The following is a 20,648-nucleotide window of genomic DNA, read 5'->3' as shown; positions in this document are numbered from 1 at the left end:
CTCTGTAAATCTTCATCCAAATCACAATTAAAAAAAAATAAATAAAAAACACTAAAAAAAAAAAAAAAAGTATAGCAAAGATTGTGGCGATGATGGACTGGGTAGTGTCTTGTTCTGTTGTACATAGGACCGCTATGAGCTGAAGCTGACTTGATGGCACCTAACAACAACCTGAATGTTAAAAAAGACTTAACAGATATGTCAGCTAACTATACACATGGACCTTATTTGATTTGGATCATGCACACTTAAAAAAAAAAAAAAAAACTGAGAGACATATAGAAATTTGAACAGTAACTAGATATTTAATGATATTAAGAAATTAATGAGTTATTTTTCTTTTTTTTTTTTTTAGGTGTTATCATATCACTGGTTGTGTAGTGGTTAAGCAATAGGCTCCTAAGAGCATGTAGTTCAAACCCACCAGCCGCTCTAGAGGTAAGAAAAGATGTGGCAGTCTGCTCCTGTGAAGATTACCGCCTTGTTCTGCTCTGTCTTATGGGGTTACTATGAGTTGGGTTTGGTTTTTTATTTAATTATATGTTTAAAAATAGTCTGTATCTTTTGGAAATACATACTAAAACATAAACCAAAGATATAAAATGACTTTGCATCAAAAGAATCCACAGGAAAAGAGACAAGAATGGGGTAGCAGTACAGATGAAACCAGGCTGGGCGATGAGTTAATAACTGTTGAAGTGGGTTAGAGGTACGTGAAGATTTATTCTACTATTCTATATTTGTATATTTTTGAAATATTCTATAGCAGAAGTTTACCAATAAAAAACTTTTATAAAGGCAGTGGCTACACTTAACCTTACACGATAAACCTCTATGTGTATACACCCTGTGAGTGCTTGATACCATCTGATAACAAAGCCCTAAATGATTTAAATATAGCTTATGATGCTTAATCCTTGTGCAAACCAAGATAGGCACATTTTCATTTCTGAAATACTGGCTCTGCCATAAAGCTCACAGGCCAACCAGTTTATATAGTCTACACTAGTGACACCAAGGGAGCTCTGGTAGCATAGTGCCTAAGGCACTTGACTGTTAACCAGAAGGCTGGCAGTTCAAACCCACCAGCCACTCCTCAGAAGGAAGGTTGGGCTATCTACTACCGTAATGATACCACCTCGGAAACCCAAGGAGGGGTCTCTATGAGTCGGATCTGACTCGACGGCACGTAACAACAACAACAACTGACACCAAACAGATATTTCTATCATATATAGGGGATACAGCAAAATGTATCTTTAAGTCCTAGCCTTTCAAGACATACATTGTTTTTCAGAAATAAAGAATTTGGGAGAGGGATTTCCACTATCAAACAATCATTCAGTAATCATACAGTAACTGAATGACCATTAACTCTAAGAAAGGTGGAGAATAAATTAGTGGTGGAAGATCAAGGAACTATGTGAGGCTGCAGGGCAGAAGAATATGGTGGCATGTGGAGGGAATGGGCTCATTACAGTGGAAGGGATCCATGTAATGAGACAAATAGATTGGCACAGGGAAAATATCTGGCAGACAATGTGTACGTATGGAGAGAGAGAGAGAGAGAGAGAAAGAAAATGTGTGTGAGTGTAAGTGCATGTATGTGTGTACATGCTTATCTGTCTGAGTGTAGGTGCATTTGTGTGTGTCTGTGTGTGTCTGTGAGGATGGAGGTGAGAGTGTGTAATTGTATGTACATATGAATGTGCATGTATGTGAGTGTGTATATGTATGTGTGGTGAACTGTCACTATGACCTCTGATAAAGATTCTTCAGTGGAGTGCTGAGGGAGAAGCACGAGATGTTGTGGTTTGGGAAACAAAGTGAAGACATGAAGGCCTGCAAGAGGAAGAGGGCCAGAGGAAGATGGCAAAGTCAAGTGAATAAGCCCTTCATGAATTAAAAAAAAAAAAGCTATCATCTCAGGCAAAGGAAATCTGTAGATTAGGACAGCACAGAGGAGAAAGAATGCCAGAGGACAGGTACCAGAGTAGCCAGCTGGTGGGTGGTGGACAAGCCGTAATGGAGGAGGTGAAGACTGAGAGGACGTCAGACTTCTGCACCAGAACTAGAAAGGTAGTGGGCAGATCCAGCTGCTTGGAACAACCTCAGGCCCACTCCCAGGAAATGGGAGGCCTTAAAGGTTGGAGGGCCTGGCTTCTTGCAGGAATTGAAGGCAGTGCAAACATGGAGGAGCCAGTGTCCAAGGCTCTGTGTCAGTGAGAGGGCAAGACTAGAGGCCGTCAATCATCTGGACCTTTAGAAACGAGTCTCTTCATTCAAATGTTACAGTTCAGTACAGTTAGGTCTGACAAAGCTTCCTGAGTATTGACCAGGTGAAGGTGAAGGGGGTATCAAGGTGAATAAGACCTAATCCTGTGAATGGGGGAGAAGACAAACAGAACACAAAATCAAAGCAGGCTGTGTGCTCAGTGATGTAAGACAGGAACCAGAAAAAGTCCTTTGGAAGCACAAAAGTGCAACTGAGTTGGGCCTTAAAGGGTGCTGGCTGGGGAGAAGTGGGAAAGAGAATCCCAAATGGAAGGGCTCCTGGGAAAACAATGGCATGGGGTTGAAACTAGTAGATGTTTCAAGTAACAACCCTGGGGTGCTGGTGAATTAAAAAGTTTTTAAATCTACTGACATACTCTGAAGATGGTTGTGATTATTATGTGCATTATATACGCTGAGAAAAAATGGTGTGAATGTGTAACTAATTATACTGTGTATTTTCAGTATTTTAATTAAGGGAAAAGGAGTAAGGCATGAACTTCTAATTGGAGATCAGTTAGACATGTTTATGGTACCTTCAGTTGCCAAATGTTAACTTCCATGTATAAAGTGTCTTTCTACGGAAAATGTTTTCCAAAATCCAGCTGTGGCACCTGAACATAATTCCCAGGACTAAAAAGTCCCCAACCCCCAGTTACTGGTGTTGAAAGGCTATGTATACCAAAGGTTATACACAAAAGGGGTGTGTGTGTGTGTGTGTGTGTGTGTGTGTGAGTCCACTCCTATGGGGCATGTAGAGGGCATCTCCCTTGTATGTTTCCTCTCTGCCCTCTGTGTGGTATCCTTCCCTTTTCTCATCTCTCTCCCTTTTGTGTGTCTTTCTGCCTCCTGGTATGTGTGTAGGGTCCCTGTAGAAAGGTGGTGGTTAGAACCCACCCAACAGCACTGTGAAAGAAAGGCCTGGCAATTTGCTTCTGTAAAAATTACATCCAAGAAAACCTTGTGGGACAGTTCTACTCTAACATAGAGGGGAGCCATGAATCAGAATTGACTTGAGAGCAATAGGATTGGTTTTTTTGTTTGGTATGTGCCAATGGAAGGGCATCTTCCTCTATGGGCATGTGCACATATTCCTCTCTCCTGGACTGTGTGTGTGTGCATGCACACACATGCTCCAAGCCCCTTTCTGAAGTTCAGTTTGTCTTGCTTCCCCAATTGGACAGTGTATGCCTCTCTCTCTTTCCTGGTATGTATGTATGTGTATGTGTGGCACTCCCTTCTTCCCCCTGGGTTTGTGTGTTTTGTGTATCCCCCAGTCCCATTACCCTAGGTGGGTATTTCGACGTCTCTTCTCCCAACTCTGTGTGTCTTCCTCCTCCTCTGGGTATGTGTATGTATGTCTCTCTTCTCTGAGAATTAATTTCTCTCCTTAAAATATCTCTATTTCTCTCTCCTGTGTCTCTGTTGTCTCCCCGGCACCTCCACTCTGTAAGGGGAGTCTCTTTCCCACCTGCTGGATATATGTGTGTGTGTGTACACGTATGCGTGCACACACATATACACACATGCATGTGTACCTTCCCCTACATCCTGGTGTAACTCTCCCACCTTCTTGGGCTTTGTGTATCTCTACCTGTTACCCTCCAGGTGAGTGTCTCTACCTAATCCTGGTATGTCTAGCCCTACCCCCTGCCTTCCACCTTCCTGGTATGTGTATCTCTCCCTCCTCATCCTGTGTCTGCCTGCCTGTGTATTTGTGTCTCCCACTTGCCACTGTCTAGATATGTCACTTTCTCCCCTCACCCAGTTATGTCTCCTTCCTCTCATCTTGTCTGTGTATGTATTTCTCCCTCCGATCCCTTGCCTGAGATTGTCTCTCCCCCCTTCTGGGTGTTCCCCCACCCCCAGGTGGGAGAAAGACACACAGAGTTGTCTGTGTATCTTTCTAGTTACGTTTTTCTCTCTCAACTTCTGAGTATTTCTTTCTTCTGCTGTCACTCCTTCTCTTGAAATATACAAACATTAATTTATACATACATACATATCTCCATCCTCAATGTGTGTTTAGGTGTGTGTGTATGTATGACTCCTCCTCCTCTCTGGGTTTTCATGTCTCCCCCACCTCTGTGTACTCTGGGTATGTACATTCAATATGTATGTGTTTGTGCTTGCCTTTTGGTGTAGGTGTATCTGTCCCTGCAGGCTCCATGAAGGCTTCCTGTAGGTAAGGGTGGCTTGCCTGTGGTGATGATGGGGGAATTATCTACATCAGTGTTGGGGAGGGCAGGTGGTCACACAGGCTCATGAAAGAGGGTAAAGGTGGGTGGGGAGCAGCAATGACAAGCCAGGCCACCTCCCTGCCTCCCAACCCTGCTGTCTGGATACCAGGGAGATTATGATGCACTTCTTGATTTGTAGGAGGTGGGATATGATTTAATGGCCAAACCCAGGTCTTTTCTTGCTTGTGCTCATGCTCTCAATAGGGGCTGGGCTCCACTCACCACTTCTCCTTCAATGCTCTCCTGTGACACCCTTGGTCAACTCTATCGATCATAATGAACCTTCACAGCTGTCTCCAACCCTCCTCCAACCTCTCTCACCCCTACAGTCTTCCCTTTAAAGAACTCCCTCCCCAGACACGTACAGTTTATTGGGCTCTTAGAGAAAGAAAGACAGAAGTAAAATTAAGTGTGAACCTGGCCCTACGAGGTGTAATCCAGGAAGAAAGTTGAATATACACAGGGTGGGGCCTGTGTGACGGAGTAGGTGCAAATGAAGACAGCTGTGGAAACTGAAGCACTGAGGACACAGCAATGAGGGAGCAGAGCTGGTCCTGAAAACACGTGTGCCCCAAAAAAGCAGGAGAAAGAGAGGAAGTAAAGTAGGTACAAGCAGGGAGGCCATTCTAGTCCTAGGGAACTGCAAAGGGTACGTAGTGCTCCATGCCAGGAGAAGGGGCATATACAGGAGAGGTTCAAGTGAGGCTGGGAAGTGTCTGCCAGCCTGCATAGGATAGCCCATGTTGTGCTCAGGTATGAAAACTGCTCTCTGGGGCACAAGACATCAAGCAGGGCCACTCTCTGCTTCTTTCTCCAACTTACTCCTCTGCCTCACTGGGCTCATGGCACAGCCCTCCTCATTGCCTGTATCCAAGCTATTTCTTGTGCTTCAGGACCTTCTGTCTGGAAGAGCCCCAGATCATTCCTACTTCCTCCCTCCCATTATATACACCTCGTATAAATGTTCCTTTATCAGGAAGACCTCTCTGATCACTGTTTCTAAAAGGGTACCTTCTCTCCTGCCCTCCCAAAACTCTTCATTCTTGTTTGCCATCCTATTTCCTTCATGCCACCTGCCACGATCTGAGGGGAATGTGTTTGATAGTTGTCTCCTCCCAGTGGGAGGGTGGGATGTGGCTTACTCCACTGTGTTTCAACTAAGCACAGAATCTGGAGGATGGCAAGCCACTGGTAGTCTGCGAACTGGATGGGGGACAAGAGGAAAGGTGTCCTGTATAGATGTAGATATGCCACATGTGAATAGTTAGAAAATAATGCCTGGAGGCCCAGGAGAAAGGTAAAGAAAGAGGCTTCATAGCAAACGCTGCCAGTTCCCCACACATACTGAGCTGGCGCTCAGGGATGCATATGTCAAGAGAAGAGAAGTGGGCAGGGAAGACCCCGGGAAATGCCAAATGTTGGTGATTACAGACAAGTGGAAGAAGACGCACCTCAGCAGAGGTGCAAAGGAGTGCTAGAGAAGCAGCAGCAGATGTAGAAACGCTGAGACGTGAGAGCTTTGACAAATGTGATGAATACTGCAAAAAGGCCAAATGAAATAAAATGGAAAAGATGCCACTGGCAAGTCAGGGGCTAGAGGTGATGTCCTCTTCAAAGGCAGATCAAAATGGGGTGGGGAAAAGACAGGTTGGAGAGTAAGAGGATGTGAAAGAGACAGACTGGACAAGAACCACTCTTTCAGGAAATTGGGCACCTATCAGAAGATACATGAGGAGGTCGTGATGTGAAGGTATAGGCCTCCTGTTTATTTTTTTATGGAGAAAAAGATTTGAGCATCCTTTGAAGATACAGAGGAGGAGATGGAAAATAGATAATGGATGGAAAAGAGATAATCCTACACCAAAAGGCATAGAGATAATCCACAGATGGAACCCCAGTGTACCTCTCACAGATGTGGGGTCCAGTCTCCCCCACAAGACAGACTCTCCCTGAGCTGGCCAGAACCCTGCACTACTTCCTGGAGGAAGGACATTATTACAGAAGAATCAGTGGGTTAAGAAGGGCAAAGGTAAGGCCTGCACTGCGACTTTAGCCCTCTCTGTGGACAGGCAGCCCTCTAGTGAAAGGATAAGGAAGAGGGTTTCAGGAGAACGTTACACAAGCATTGAGAATAGATGAAGAGAGGAATGAACAAAGTGATCTGAAAGACTGGGAAAAAAGTGGCTTTTTATCATTAGAGACACAGCTTTGTGTCTTAACAGTGGGTCCCTCTACCAGCAATAAAAACCCTTCAGTGTGGCATTCAAGATTCACTACATCTTGGCCCCAGTCTCCCTTTTCTAGCTTCATCTACTATGACTCTGCTTACCTTGTGCTGAGCATGCTGAACACACATCCTCCCAGGAATCTGGTAGCTGCCTGCTACACCCTGCTTTTTAAGGGCTCCTCCTGAGTCTACTTCACCTAGTTAGGACTAACTATCTCCTCCTCCATGTACCCCCTTTGTTTAGGCCTCTACAGAAGATTAAACCTATAATCTAAGTTCCAACTGGAGGTAGAAAGGTGGTGTCATGACTAGGGGCCCAAAAGAATGGTAGGACCATTCATAAAATAGCTTAAGTATGAACTGCTAGTTTAGGGATGTGGAAAGTCTGAGATGTCAATTGTCCACCCAGGCGACCATGTCAAAGAGCTGCTTGGAAATATATGTCCAGAGCTAGGTAGTGAGAATGGACACAAGGATTAAGAGGAGCCATTTGCACAACAGAGGATCACCACTCAACTCTGGACTAAGTCAGTATTTCTGTAACTCTAGTCTCCCTATTCATCACATCTACAGGGTTAATTTACTCTGTATTTTAAATCAACTTAATTTTCTAAATTCATCTACTTTTGTTCAAAAACCTACAATGGCTTCAACAACAAAGAGTGCAAATCTCTCAGGCTGACAATCAAAGTTTTTCACAAACAGGTCTCCACATACCTGCCTAGTCTTCCTTGCTGCAGTGTAGTAAATTACCCAGTATGGCTTTTCTAGCTGTAAGTCTTTGTAAACTCTATGGTGGAATTTCCCATGAGTAACTGAGGAGCTCCTGATTGTTAAAGTTATCCACCTGGGGTATTCCTGTTGAGAGTGGCACAAAGCAATGTTCTGGGAAGTTTGCTCTCTTTCAGGTGCTTAGAATTCTGATGTTATGATTGGTTAGTTTGGCCACTCTGCCAGGCTCAAAAGGAGCCCTCCTAGAAGCAGAAGGAGTCTCTCTGACTGCTGGCTGAGAAAGACGGACTGCTGAGAGATACACGTTCCTGAGAGACACACACTGCTGAGAAAAAGACACCGAGAGACATATATTGCTGAGAGAGAAGCACCGAAAGACATGCACTGCTGGGAGAGAGACTGAGAGGCTATTGGCTGAGAGACAGCAGGCTAAGAGAGAATGAATGTTGTTCCTGAACTTGAATTGTAGCCTGGTGCTTCCCTAATAAACCCCATAATCTGTGAGTTCTGTGTGGCCACTGCAGCGAATTATCGAACCCAGCAGAGAGGTGGTGGGTGCTGCGGAAGGATCGGTTGGTGTCAGGGCTGGAGTGAGGCGGCATATCTGGCCTCGCAGGGATAGGCCTTGGGCTACTGATGGTGATTCTGTCTTCCTTTTGTGGGGTTAGAGGAGGTCAGAAGATGCCACCTCCCTGCCCCTTTGGTACTTGCATTATTCCCAACAGACCAGCCACTCCATTCAGATCGGTCCTCTTGGTGGCCATGGACAATAAGCATACTTCTGCCTTCACACCTCTGTCCAAATCATTCTTTTTAAACTGTATGTCCTCCTCCCTTCTTTCTGCCTATTCCTAATTCACACCTTTTTCAAAGTCCATCTCAAGTTCCACCTCTTCCTCCCTTGTTTCCCTATAGTTTTTACTGTCTGGATAATTCATTTGGGATTTTAATATACTGCTTTGTGGTTTTTTTCATACATCACTCATCAATGGAAAGGTATGAAGGAAAGACAAAGAAAAGCAGAAGGCAAGCATTTAAGGACCTAATCATGGCATGCAGTATTCTCAGCCCTTCTGGATTCCATTTGGAGTAAGAACAAGGAAACCGTTCAAGAAGAAGACAGATCTGTGATGAGACTCAGAGAACAGGCAAGATACAGATAGGTATGCGAGAAAAGCTTTGTAGGGAGATTGACCAAAGGCCAAGGCACAGCAACAGACAAATGTGGGGTGTGTCTTAGAAAGTGCAAAGAATCTGACTGGCCAGGAGGCAGGTTTCCTGTAGTGGAAGATAATACTGAGAAAGGTGGTCAGTGATACCTCAGGGACAGTGTATCAAAAGACTGAACTTAATTTGGTGGGCAACAGGGGCTCATTACTGTTTTACAGCAGTAGATTAACACAATCCTAATTATGCCTCAAGATATTTGATATATTCACCAAAGTAAACAATATTTTCAACTCTTATCACTTAGAATTAGACTGCTTATTCAACTAAGACTAATAAAAAATTCAGAAAGAGATGTAGGTTCATTATTCTCAAATCAGATGATTCTGATATGCTTTTGTTTAAAGGAAAAGTCGATAAAACTGTTATCTGTTTAATATCAAATATTATAAAATAAAATTTAAGGGTGAACATTTATATCAGGTCATACACTCCTTACGGCATCAATTGTGGGAGAACAGAAGGGCAGTGTTTACACTGGGAGATAGCCCAGGGTGGGGGGCAGAAATGCAAAGGAAAGAATGACACAAGGAAGAGGTAACTACAAGCAAGAAGTGAGAGAAGAGCTGTTATACTGTGGGGAATTGTAGTCAATCATGAAACAAAATGTGTATAAACTGCTATATGGAAAATGAATTTGCTCTGTAATCTTTCACCTAAATCACAAAAATTTAAAATATGCAAACAACAACAACAACAACAAAAAAGATATTTAAGTGAAGAAAGACTAGATACAAGGTTGTCATAGTCCCTTCAAAAGCTTGGTCTGAACTGAGAGATGGTAAAGAGCAAATAGATGAGATAATTTTTGTGGGGATAGGATCTTCAAGACTCCATAACAGATGCAATGTGATGAAACTCTTAACAACAGCATAAAAAACAACACAAATCCCCTACTGCTGCCCCCAAAATAAAAAACAAACAAAAAACATCATTGTAGAAAATATTACTGCCTAATAAAATATTAATCACTCTAAGCAGCAGCACAGTTCTCAGGAGTTGGGTATAGACAAGAAACTTTAGAGCTGAACTTTTATTTAAAATCACTCAAATAATTTCTTGTGTTTTTAGACAAGTCATCACAACTGTATTGCTTAATTTATCAAAAGTTTAGCAGAACCAGTTTTATCTTAAAAATTACTATAAACATAAATAAGAGGTGACAAAGAATTCTCAAGATTATAATGCTTCAGTCTTCAGTATTTAAATTACATTTCCCATATTAAACAATTTTTTTATTTTTTAAATTTTAAAGTGGCATTTATGTATGTGTTGTGGGTTGACATGAAGGGAAGAGAGAAACTCCTAAACCTACAGGGGTAATTATAACAAAATGCAGGCTTTGAACTTAAACTGGAATTTTATAGTACTGGAACAATATTAAACATTGTATTAAATTCTTTCAACTCTCCTGAGAGGTAACATTATCAGTGACATTTCTATCTTGGAAACCAAACATCTAAAATTCACCAAAGTAAGCAATATTTTCAACTCTTACCATTTAGAATTAGACTGCTTATTCAACTAAGACTAATCAAAAATTCAGAAAGAGATGCAGATTCATTATTCTCAAATCAGATGATACTGTGATATGCATTTGTTTAAAGGAAAAATCGATAAAACTGTACCTATTTAATATCAAATATTACAAAATAAAATTTAAGTTTATATCCTTAACTTAGTAAATTCATAAATTTTTAGCTCAGCTGCTAATCAAAAGGTTGATGGTTCAAACTCTCCACAGGAAAAATATCTTGTGATTTACCCCCCAAAAGATTACAGTCTAGGAAACCCTCTGGGGCAGTTCTACTCTGTCCTATAGGGTTCCTGTGAGTCGGAATGAACTTGACAGCACCCAAAAAACAACACAGCTTAAAAGTAAGTAGATATGCAGCATTTTCTACCTTAACAGTGTCACCTTCATGTCTGAAGATTTCATTTTCATAACAAATTCGTTATTTTGTAAATATATTGACTTCAATAGTTTACACTAGCAAATTAATTTATAACGATTAGCTTCTATGGCTTATCCATTTTAAAGATTAACTTCTAAAAAGTAACAAAATTCCAGTTTCTGAGGTCATTACTACCCTTTGTATACACAACATGTCTGTACTTTTTCTCTCACAAAGTTGCTGTGAAAACTAAATGAGATAATATAAGTAAAGCAAAGACTGCTGTCTAACTGAAGTATTTTATGGCTGAAGCATAACAGCAAAGTTCAAACTATTTTGGGAGGTATAATTTAAACATGTTTACTAGAGATTCAAGGAATAATTTAACCAATATAGTTTCTTTCTCTTTTCACAAAAACAGTCTGGTTTTTGTGTGTGTGTGCTTATTTTTTTGCTTTTACTAGGAAGAACTTTTAACTAAAACTAGGTTGAAATTAAAAAAAAAAAAAAAAGTCTTGTACCATCTTTCATCTTTAAAGGATCTCAGCTTTCTTATTTGATCAACTTTAAGCTAGATTTAAAATATCAGTTCAATTCCACCTCCACCTTATGTTAGGGATGTTAAAGATGAAACCAATAAAGGTTTACCTTTAAAATTTTCAAAATTTCATTTTTAGCAGCTGCATACCACACTTCTGTACTGTGTAACTTTTGAAAATGTACATTTAGTATAGCATTAGACACAGAAGGAGAATGCATATTTTAAATTAATTTTATTATGTATGCTGTTTTTCAGAAGTGGTCTTGGATGTTATCTATCGCTTGATAATAAAGCAGAGAAAACTAGTGTGTGCAGCAGAGAGGCACTGCCATACACAGGGGGGCAGCACTGAGAACAAAACACTGAACATGCAAAACAGCAAGTACACTTGGAATGGCCAAGGCAAGCACACAAGTGTGCCTGAAATCTGATTATGAAAAAATTTCCTAGACACATGGGTATTTTGGTTCTAATTATGAAATTCCTTTTAATTCTGGCAGAGGTATCACACATTTTAGAAAAGCTACTATGCGTTACCATCTGAATGTGATCAGTTGCAATGCTCTTACAGAAAACTGCACTGATGAATAAAAGGTGAACTCAGTATGAGTGAACTCTAACACCACATCAAATCCAATGTTTAAGTAGAGCAATTGTATTTGATATATATAGTTAAGAAGATAACCCCAGCTATTATTAGAAGAGGAACTTCTTTTGTAATACGATTCTTGGAAACAGAAATGTTCTTATTAAATAAAAGCAGTTACAGAGTTAAGTTTTAAAATAATTGTCTTTATTAGACTATAAGGTCTAAAAAGAAGATTTTTAAGGAAAATATCTGTTAACACTACTCACAAATTAAAATATCATTAAATGCTTAATGAGCAAAGTTTTCAAATGCATTACATTCAACTGATCTAAATAAAAACAGGATTAACCCATTCATCATCAGTTTTCTTTAAAAAATAAAAAAGCTAAAATAATGGAATATACTATGATCTTTGAAGGAATTTTGGCCATGTATTTTAAAAATATCTCTTCATTAACTATCAAAGGTTTAGGAACTTCTGCTAAATGCCAGGCTTTTATATGTATTCACTTTGTTTAAAAACTTCTAGAATTAAAGAAACAAGTAAAAAGATTCAGATAAAAAACACAAATCTTCCCATCAAAATTCTCAATATTTCAGAAAGAGATCAAGCTCTCCAGTTAAATACTGAAAACTTCATTCTATGTCTAATTTAATCTATTAGTTGATAGTTTAGTCATCTGAATTTGGATAAACAATTATGATCATATATTTTACATATGAGGAGCTCTGGTGGCACAGTAGTTAAAGGGTGCAACTGCAAACCCAAAAGGTCAGGAGTTCAAACCCACCAGCCACTGTTTGGGAGACTAATGTTGCAATTTGCTTCTGTAAAGATTACTATACCTTGGAAATCCTCTATGAGGCAGTTCTACTCTGCCCTATAGAGCTACTATGAGTCAGAATCTACTCAACAGCAATGGGTTTGATTTTACTTTTTATCTTTTAAAATATGATATATGCTAAATTACTGCTGAGAAATACTGTCTTAAACCTTTTTCTTTAAAAAAAAAAAAAAAGTAAAACAAATTTTACATGAAAGGCTAAACCTGGCGTATGTACTATACACCGAGCAGAATTAATTCAGTCATTTGCTTGTATGGCAGTAGCTCTGAGGATGCTCAAAAAGTTTTCTGAAGCAAGAAAAGGACAAAACATCACTAACTGCTATTAGGTGTGCTCCTATACCCAGAAGTACTTTGTTTCCATGAAACATTTAAAAGTTTTCCAAATAAGAACTACTTAGACTGCTTCCATCCCTCTTGATGTAATTAACCTACTTATTTTATGATATGTCTAATTCTATTTTAATGCTGAAATCAAGTAAATATAAACAGTGATTTTCAAATTAAAATGTTATTTAATATTAGGAAACAAACATAGTCTAGCTTGAAATTTTACCCAACAAAATTATCTTAGTCAATAACAAACCCGAAAAACACACGAAAAACATTTTCTCAGAATGTTTCTCTAAAACAATTTTAGAAGTATGAAGAAAGCAAATTCATGTTTGAAATGTAGCTTATAATCAGGTATACTGGCCATATTAATATTTATTTATAAGATTATAATAAATCTTATCCAAATACATAAAGGGACCAAATACATAAAGGGACAACTCTCCCATATACTAGAAATTTGTTTTAACAAAATTATTTTTAAATTAATGGGGCTGATTTCTCTTCTTTGGAATGGAATACTTAAAGACATTCTATTTAGGAAATGATAAAACTAGCTCAAGAAAGGGAATATATTCTTACATAAAACAATATTTTTACTTGCCTAAAGTTGACAAAAATAAAATCTACTTACTACACCTTTCTTAGGCTATGATGAAAAGTGCTATGGACTCTATGTAATCCAGGATTAAAACAATGTAAGAAAATAAAATCAAGTCACTGAGAAAATCTAACAGATTAAAATTCAACAGTTGCCTATTTTCAACTTGTACATTTGAACAATCTTAAGCTTTCATATCATTTTCTTAAAATTCTCAATCAAGAACAACTGAATGTTACTATTGTACCTTTAAATGAACAAAATAGATTATCTGATTTTGCCTTTTAGCCAAAAGAGCTAAATTCCTCATTTTTCTTATTTTTAAAGTCTCAAAATTAAGAGCCTTAAAAATTAAGGTCTCTAAGGTCTATACAGTGATTAAAGAAACATAATTTTTTGAACAGTCAGATACAGCCTTTTAAGGGTAGCATGTAATCTAAGAAATAATATTCCCATATTTAGAAACCAAAATATAGAAACATATAAGTAATCAATATGCACAAAGTTCAATTCACATATTGGTTTGAGACATTAATTCCAGTATTTAATGATTTAGAAGTCTAAAATGAGTCTCTCTCTCAAAAAAAGTAGAGTTTTCAACTCTGCAATGGCTCCACATTTACAATGTTTACAGATTCTGTTGCCCTTATAAGAAAAGATACCTCCACTAGTCCTTAAAATATTTTCTAATACTAAAGAAAACTTTTGCTTCTGAACATAACACTTACTGATGTAGATTATCTTTCAGAAATTCAACTGCTAATTCATTAATAGGAAAGAAAGATTCCTTTAATCAGCTGCCTAAAAACATTCTAGACATTAATGATTTTGTTAGTGAAATGGTCTAATCTTTACCTAAAGAAAAGCTTTTTAAATGTTAAGTCTATAAGAAATTATTTAAATTGCCCTAAACTATCCATGAAACAAACTATTCTTAGACTGAGTTTTTAAAATGTATTAACTGAAACTTCTGAGTTTTCTGTTGCACAACAAAGAAAATCATTTCAACAGTTTCTAAGGCTCTTAGAGCACTCCACTTAGGTACACAACTGAAATAATCTTTAAAATCTTTTAGAAATTACCATTTGATTTTTCTTTATTTTTTCTTAAAGGAATTCCAAATAACCACCACAAATTATTCTTCAAATTTAGTTTAGTTTAATTCTAATCTAAAAAGATATGTCTAGGCTTTGAGGAATCTGTTTGTAAAAGATGATTATAAAACCAGCAATTTGTATTAAAAATACCCTCTTATAGAGTCCATTTCCTTTTTTTTCCGTAAATTTATAATTTTTGCTTTGTAGCTAGTTATTCTTTATTCACACAAGTCTAAGTTTAAATTTACAATAATTGTTATTTTATTCTCAAATTCTTATCTACTTAATTCTTCCTCATCAATTCTGGGCACTTTAGTCCACTCGTATGTTCTTGTCATACATTTTCATTATTTAAAATTTTTATTTTTAAAAGAGATTTTTAAAAAAAGAGTATTTTTACTTTCGAACACCCTCGCATTTCTAGGATTTTCTGTTTTCAGATTTAGGAAATGTTTTAACTTTTAAAAAATGCAGGGAAACATTTCAATGAAATTGCTTATCCTATTAACCTAGAACATAATTGTTTAAGTTCACCCATTTGACATATGCAAATACATTTCTTAGGTTGTTGTTGTTATGTGTCCTCCAGTCGGACCCGACTCATGGACTCATCGTGACCTCTCCTTGGGTTTCCAAGGCAGTATCACTATGGAAGTAGATTGCCTAACCAACCTTCTGAGGAGCGGCTGTGGGTTTGAACCACCAGCCTTCTGGTTAGCAGTCAAGTGCCTTAGGCACTACGCTACCAGAGCTCCCATTTCTTAGGTAGTCATCTCAAATTCCCAACACGTACTGTGGTTAGTTTTAATACCAAGATCCTGCAGTAAGTCTGTTTATAAGATATCCAGGGACTTTAAAACACCAACAATTTTAATGTAGGATCACTCTACTTCACTTTTAAAAAATGAGATATTGTTTCTGTCTTATAAAAATATTTTTTTGTCTTCTGATAAGTATTGGGGGGGAGCAAACAATCACCACTGCATACACAAAATCAGAAAACAAAAATACCAAAGTATTCTTGGTAGTTCCACATCATCATATCCTTGTCAATATCATGCTATAAAGAAGAGGCAGGGACAGGTGTACACATTAAGGAGAATGCAAACCACTGGGCAGGAGGCCAATCAACTTAAAAAATCAAATTATATCTCTGTAATAATTGCTACTAGGCTCTCATGTATGTGTCTCTCTTATAACTGCAAATGCTATTAACTATACACCAATATTTTTATAAAATATCATAACATAAAAATTTCCATTTTTCAATTTAAATTCAAACAAATTTGCAAATGAGATATAAAAGTTAAGTTGCTCAGTTAGAATTGAAAAGTACCAAGCAAGTGGATGAAGTAAATACAAAAAGCAAAAATTACTTACTATTTCAAAAAAATTTTCTTAGTGTAAAATAGAAAATAATTTTCATGAATGAATTCTAAAATCATAGTTTTACAGTTCATCAATCTGTTGTATGCTGCCCTCATATTTAACTTATTTGTAAATACTTTTCCAAGGTTACCTAAATACTTACTAATTGGTTAAATATGCTGCCTACATTAAATTAAAGAAATTAAAGGTCCGCTTTATTTTTTTTTTTCCAGTAACTGATATACTTTCAAAGTAGTCAATGTTTTAGAAAAGGTGTTTATCTGGTTCTTAAAACATTTAAAAAATGGTCCAAGGGACAATTTATAGTCCTTTCAACTTTTACATATTCACTATCTCAAATTCTATTGGACAGATTGTTGTTTTCTCCTTTTAAAGCTCTTCCCTTATTTAAGTAACTTAACTAAACAATCTAAGTTTCTATCAATATAAGAAGAAAAATTTTGTATTTATTTATAATACATTTGGAAACACATCATAAGAAACAAATGTTTCATGCAGTGTAAGTAAAGCTATTGAGTAAAACTTTTTTTTTCCTGTTTTTGGGGGGAGGGGACAGGTAAATTTTCACCTATCTTAATTTTCCAAAGAATAGGATTCTAAATGAAAAATACTAAAATATTCCTAGAAGGTACGATCATTTTGATTATACAGCTTAAGAAGCAAATGATTATTGAAATAAAACTTCAAAGACAGTTGTAGCTCTATGTTTTAGTTACCTAGCTTTTCAAATCTGAGTTAAAGAGTATTATGTTTAATTTAGCCAACAATTTACCCTTAAAAAGACAAATTTCCAGGCTTCTAAACCAAAATGTATACAGTAATAAACAGGATTATGTTAAAAATGGATGAAAAATCCCCACCTTTGTATGATATTAACACAGCGTGCTTGCAATTTTAACTATATTGATAAAAGAAAATTCACTAATTTATTTAACTATGAGGTACCTATTAAAATGTTTTGGTTGTAATAAATATACACAGAAATATACACAGAGTTATAAATCATCTTTCACAGCAAACTCTTCAGAGATTTCTAATAACAAAATTAATCATATAAACTTCAAATAAGAATCTATGAGGTTCCCCAACTGAAATAAACTTTGTGAGTATACAATATACTTAAATTATTTCTGAAAATTGGAATAATTTAATAGCAACTTCAGAGAAAGGATGTTCAGCAGGTAGTATTTCTCAGGCACCAAAAAAGCTTAATAAAACCAATTCAAGTTAGATGTTGTGCTGTGCCTTAAGTAAAGAAAGCTCTCTAAGGAATTACAGATTCTATACTTGTGCTCTCTAAGCACATTTTCTAATTCAGACAAGTAGTTAGTTGTGTAAAATTCAAACACACAGAAAATCTCACACTACCTTTTGTGAAACAGGAAAAAACCCACAATAGCAGCACTTTTATTAAGGTTGACAATAAACAAGTCTTAACTTGAAGTGTCTGGATAACCTGAATAAGTGAGTAACTGCAGAAGAAATACTTCTTTACTTTAAAAGAAACTGAATTTCTTGATATCATCTGGTTTGTCGCAGTGGAAACTATTCAAGACCTAGAGGTCTCATTTATTCTAAATGCACAGCGTAATTCTGACTACCTATCCTCAATGTAACTGTCAGAATCAGAATACAATAAAAAGTGAGATATACTTCAAAGTTTTTATAAATATTAATAGCATACTGAAACCTCTAGAATGATGATTTGGGGGTGGGGGTGGGGATTTCTCTTCTCCATTGATAGCACAACCCATTTTCAGTCAATTTTGATTTAATAATGGTTCATGGGATTAGTTTTTTAATGAGTTCTTAGAAAGCTGCAAATGCTTCCAAAATCTGAAACCACAAGATGATGTACTCAAACACCTCACCAATGTAAGGCTGTTATGGAGCTATTTACAGAAAGGATGCAGGTAAGAGCTGAGTTGTGAATATAAATCAACATACAATGGACTACAAAGTAATAATTTGTATGTTATGGCAAGAAACAGTATTCTGTATAAAAAGTCTAAACACTCAGCTCTAATTTTAACCCACTTCTATAAGTCATTAAAAAAAAGGAAAATAAAGATTTCTTTCAGAAACTCCATATGCCTATGAAAATACAATACAAGTAATTTCTATTCAAGAGTAGCCTTAATATCTTACATATTTTAAATTTCTAAAATATGGTAGAAATCTAAAGCATTAGAGGTAATAGTACTTTATGATCAGTAAATATTTCCTGTCAAATAACACAAACAAATTAAATTCAAATGATGCAAATTGATGGGTTTCAGAATTTTAAAATCTCTTCATTCCAAAGGCACAGAATTACAGCACATGTATAGAGTGGGCTTTAAAAATGGATATACATGTAAACTTTTCCATGGTGTTGGTATGTGTGCTCTTTTTCCCCCAAAGAAATGCCTATTGCTTACATGTTAAAGAATCTTCACCACTCTGCTTTTTTCAACTAGAAGTCCTCAGTGTACCTTAAGCCAAAGCGAATATTATGCATTTTACAGCTTTTACAAAATGGCTGTAAAATCACATTATGAGTATTCATGGCTCTTTGATCTCACTGCACAGAATTCATAACTGTTCAATAATGCAATACCATTACACCACACACCTTAAACTATTTTGATTTTTCCACAATTCCTTCCAAAATCAGTTTCCAAAGCAAAGCAATGTGACATAAAAAGTTCCTGGGAGGGCTTGTTACACAAAAGAACTGCTAGGATACAAACTCATCTACACCCATATCCATTTTCTGTTTATTCCTCCTTCTCCTTCATCCCTCCTAAAGGTGGGTGCACTTGAGTCATGGAAAGGCAAGGCTCTTCCATCACCACACCCTCCCAGCACCTCTGCTTAGGTCCTCAGACAGTGATTCTGAGTAGGTGAGGAAAACCTTAAGAAAACCAAGGCTGTCCCTTTAAAATGCCCTGCTCTGTCCCATATCCCACGTGGAACCAACATCAGCAGCACTTTCCTATTAACTTCAGTGTGATGCAAGAGGCACCATCCTTTTCTATACATAAAACCAGAAAACCTCAGCTTACATTCCCTATAGAGGACGAACAGGTGAAGTAAAGTTGTCAGGGAGGGAGAAACCCAACAACTACCCACCCCTCCCCCAAAGGTACTCTCAGCTTGCACCCCAGTGTGTCTGTGCACCATCACCTCTCTCCCCCTCCTCTGCAGAGCCAACTTTAAAGAAAGGAGGGAGCCACTCACAAAACCTGAAGCGTAAATGCGACGAAAAGGCAATCTAAAGCCGGAAAGGTTTATTCTTCCAATCACACATATTAACTCTATTAAGAAAATGGCATCACTTTTTTTCCACCCCCCCCAAAAAAAATCCCCGCAAAGATCTTTAAAAGAGAGTTATAAAATAGCAAATATACTATTTATCTTATCTCAGATCAGTCCACATTACCAATAACTTGAGGAGTTTCTGCACTACCACCTCCCCACTCCCTCCCCCTCCTCCTCTTGCATCGGATTTTCACGTTTTCTCATTGTCGGTTGAGTTATAAAAGGCTTTTGCCCTTCGAAAGTTTTAAAAAAATAAATAAATATTAACTCCTTGGTCCCTGTAAAGTCAAAATGGACTTCAGGGGAAAGGCGGTTCGTATTTTTACCTTCAGCGAGAAAAGGGGGAGCATCCCGGATTTTTAGGGATTTTTTGCGATTTTTTAAAAATTTTTATTTGGTTATATGCCTGAGTTCTCCCTCCATTTTGGTTGTTTATGATACTGACAACAAGCTGTCCCTGCCCTGTGCAGATCTCCTGCTTTCATTTAGCACCCCCAGCCCCCCTCGCGGCCACTCGGCCCGGCTCACACCTCCCCGCAGACCCCGCGGCCGACCCCGACTCGCCCACCTGGGGAAAGGGCGAAAACAAATGCATTTCTCCAAAAAGAAAAACCTCTTTTGAAAAAGGGGCACAGTTACCCCCAAGTCACTCCCAGTGCCCCCCAAATATTGCCGACTGCGGGTCTCTGCCAGGCCCTTTGGGAAGCGACCTTCCCCCGGGATGTTTTGGTGGAAAATGCGGAGAGTTTACTCTCAAAACTGAATTTATATTAATTTTTCCCTTATTTTTCGGGTCTCTAATGTCTTCCGCTCTCGCTGCTGCCGCTGCCGCTGTCACAATATTCACAGCACCAGAGAGGAGGAGGAGGAGGAGGAGGAAAACTTTTCAAACTTTCCAGACCCTGAATAAAGGGGCTGTTTTTTCCCACCGCCCTCACCTTCGGGTCCCCAGCCGCATCGCCCCCTGCCCTGTCAGAGGCTACTCTCGGAGTCCTCACACCCCCGCAAAATGATTTTATTTTATTTTTTTCTTATTATTTTCCTCTTTGGGGTCCCGAGCAGGGGCTGAGAGCAGCACAAACTTTTCCTCCTCCTGCCGCCGCCGCGGCTCCTCTGCCCCCTCAGCGAGTCCCATAATTTAAATAACCCTGATATTTCTCCCGCTAAATGCCTCTCTGCCGCCCCGGACCCCGGCAGGACTCACCGCGGGGCTTCACCATCCTCCCTCCGGCCCGTCCGCCGCCTTTACACCACCCGCGGAATTTCTAATAATTTTTTTCTCATATTTCGGGCTGGACGCGGCGGGCCTGGAAATTGTTTCCTTACGCCTCTTTCCAGCAGCCATTGTAGTGTAT

The sequence above is a fragment of the Orycteropus afer genome, unplaced genomic scaffold, assembly GCF_000298275.1.
Source record: "Orycteropus afer afer isolate SDZICR_OR568_19922 unplaced genomic scaffold, OryAfe1.0 scaffold00060, whole genome shotgun sequence".
Classification (NCBI taxonomy): Eukaryota; Metazoa; Chordata; class Mammalia; order Tubulidentata; family Orycteropodidae; genus Orycteropus; species Orycteropus afer.
This window is presented reverse-complemented; position numbering follows the sequence as displayed.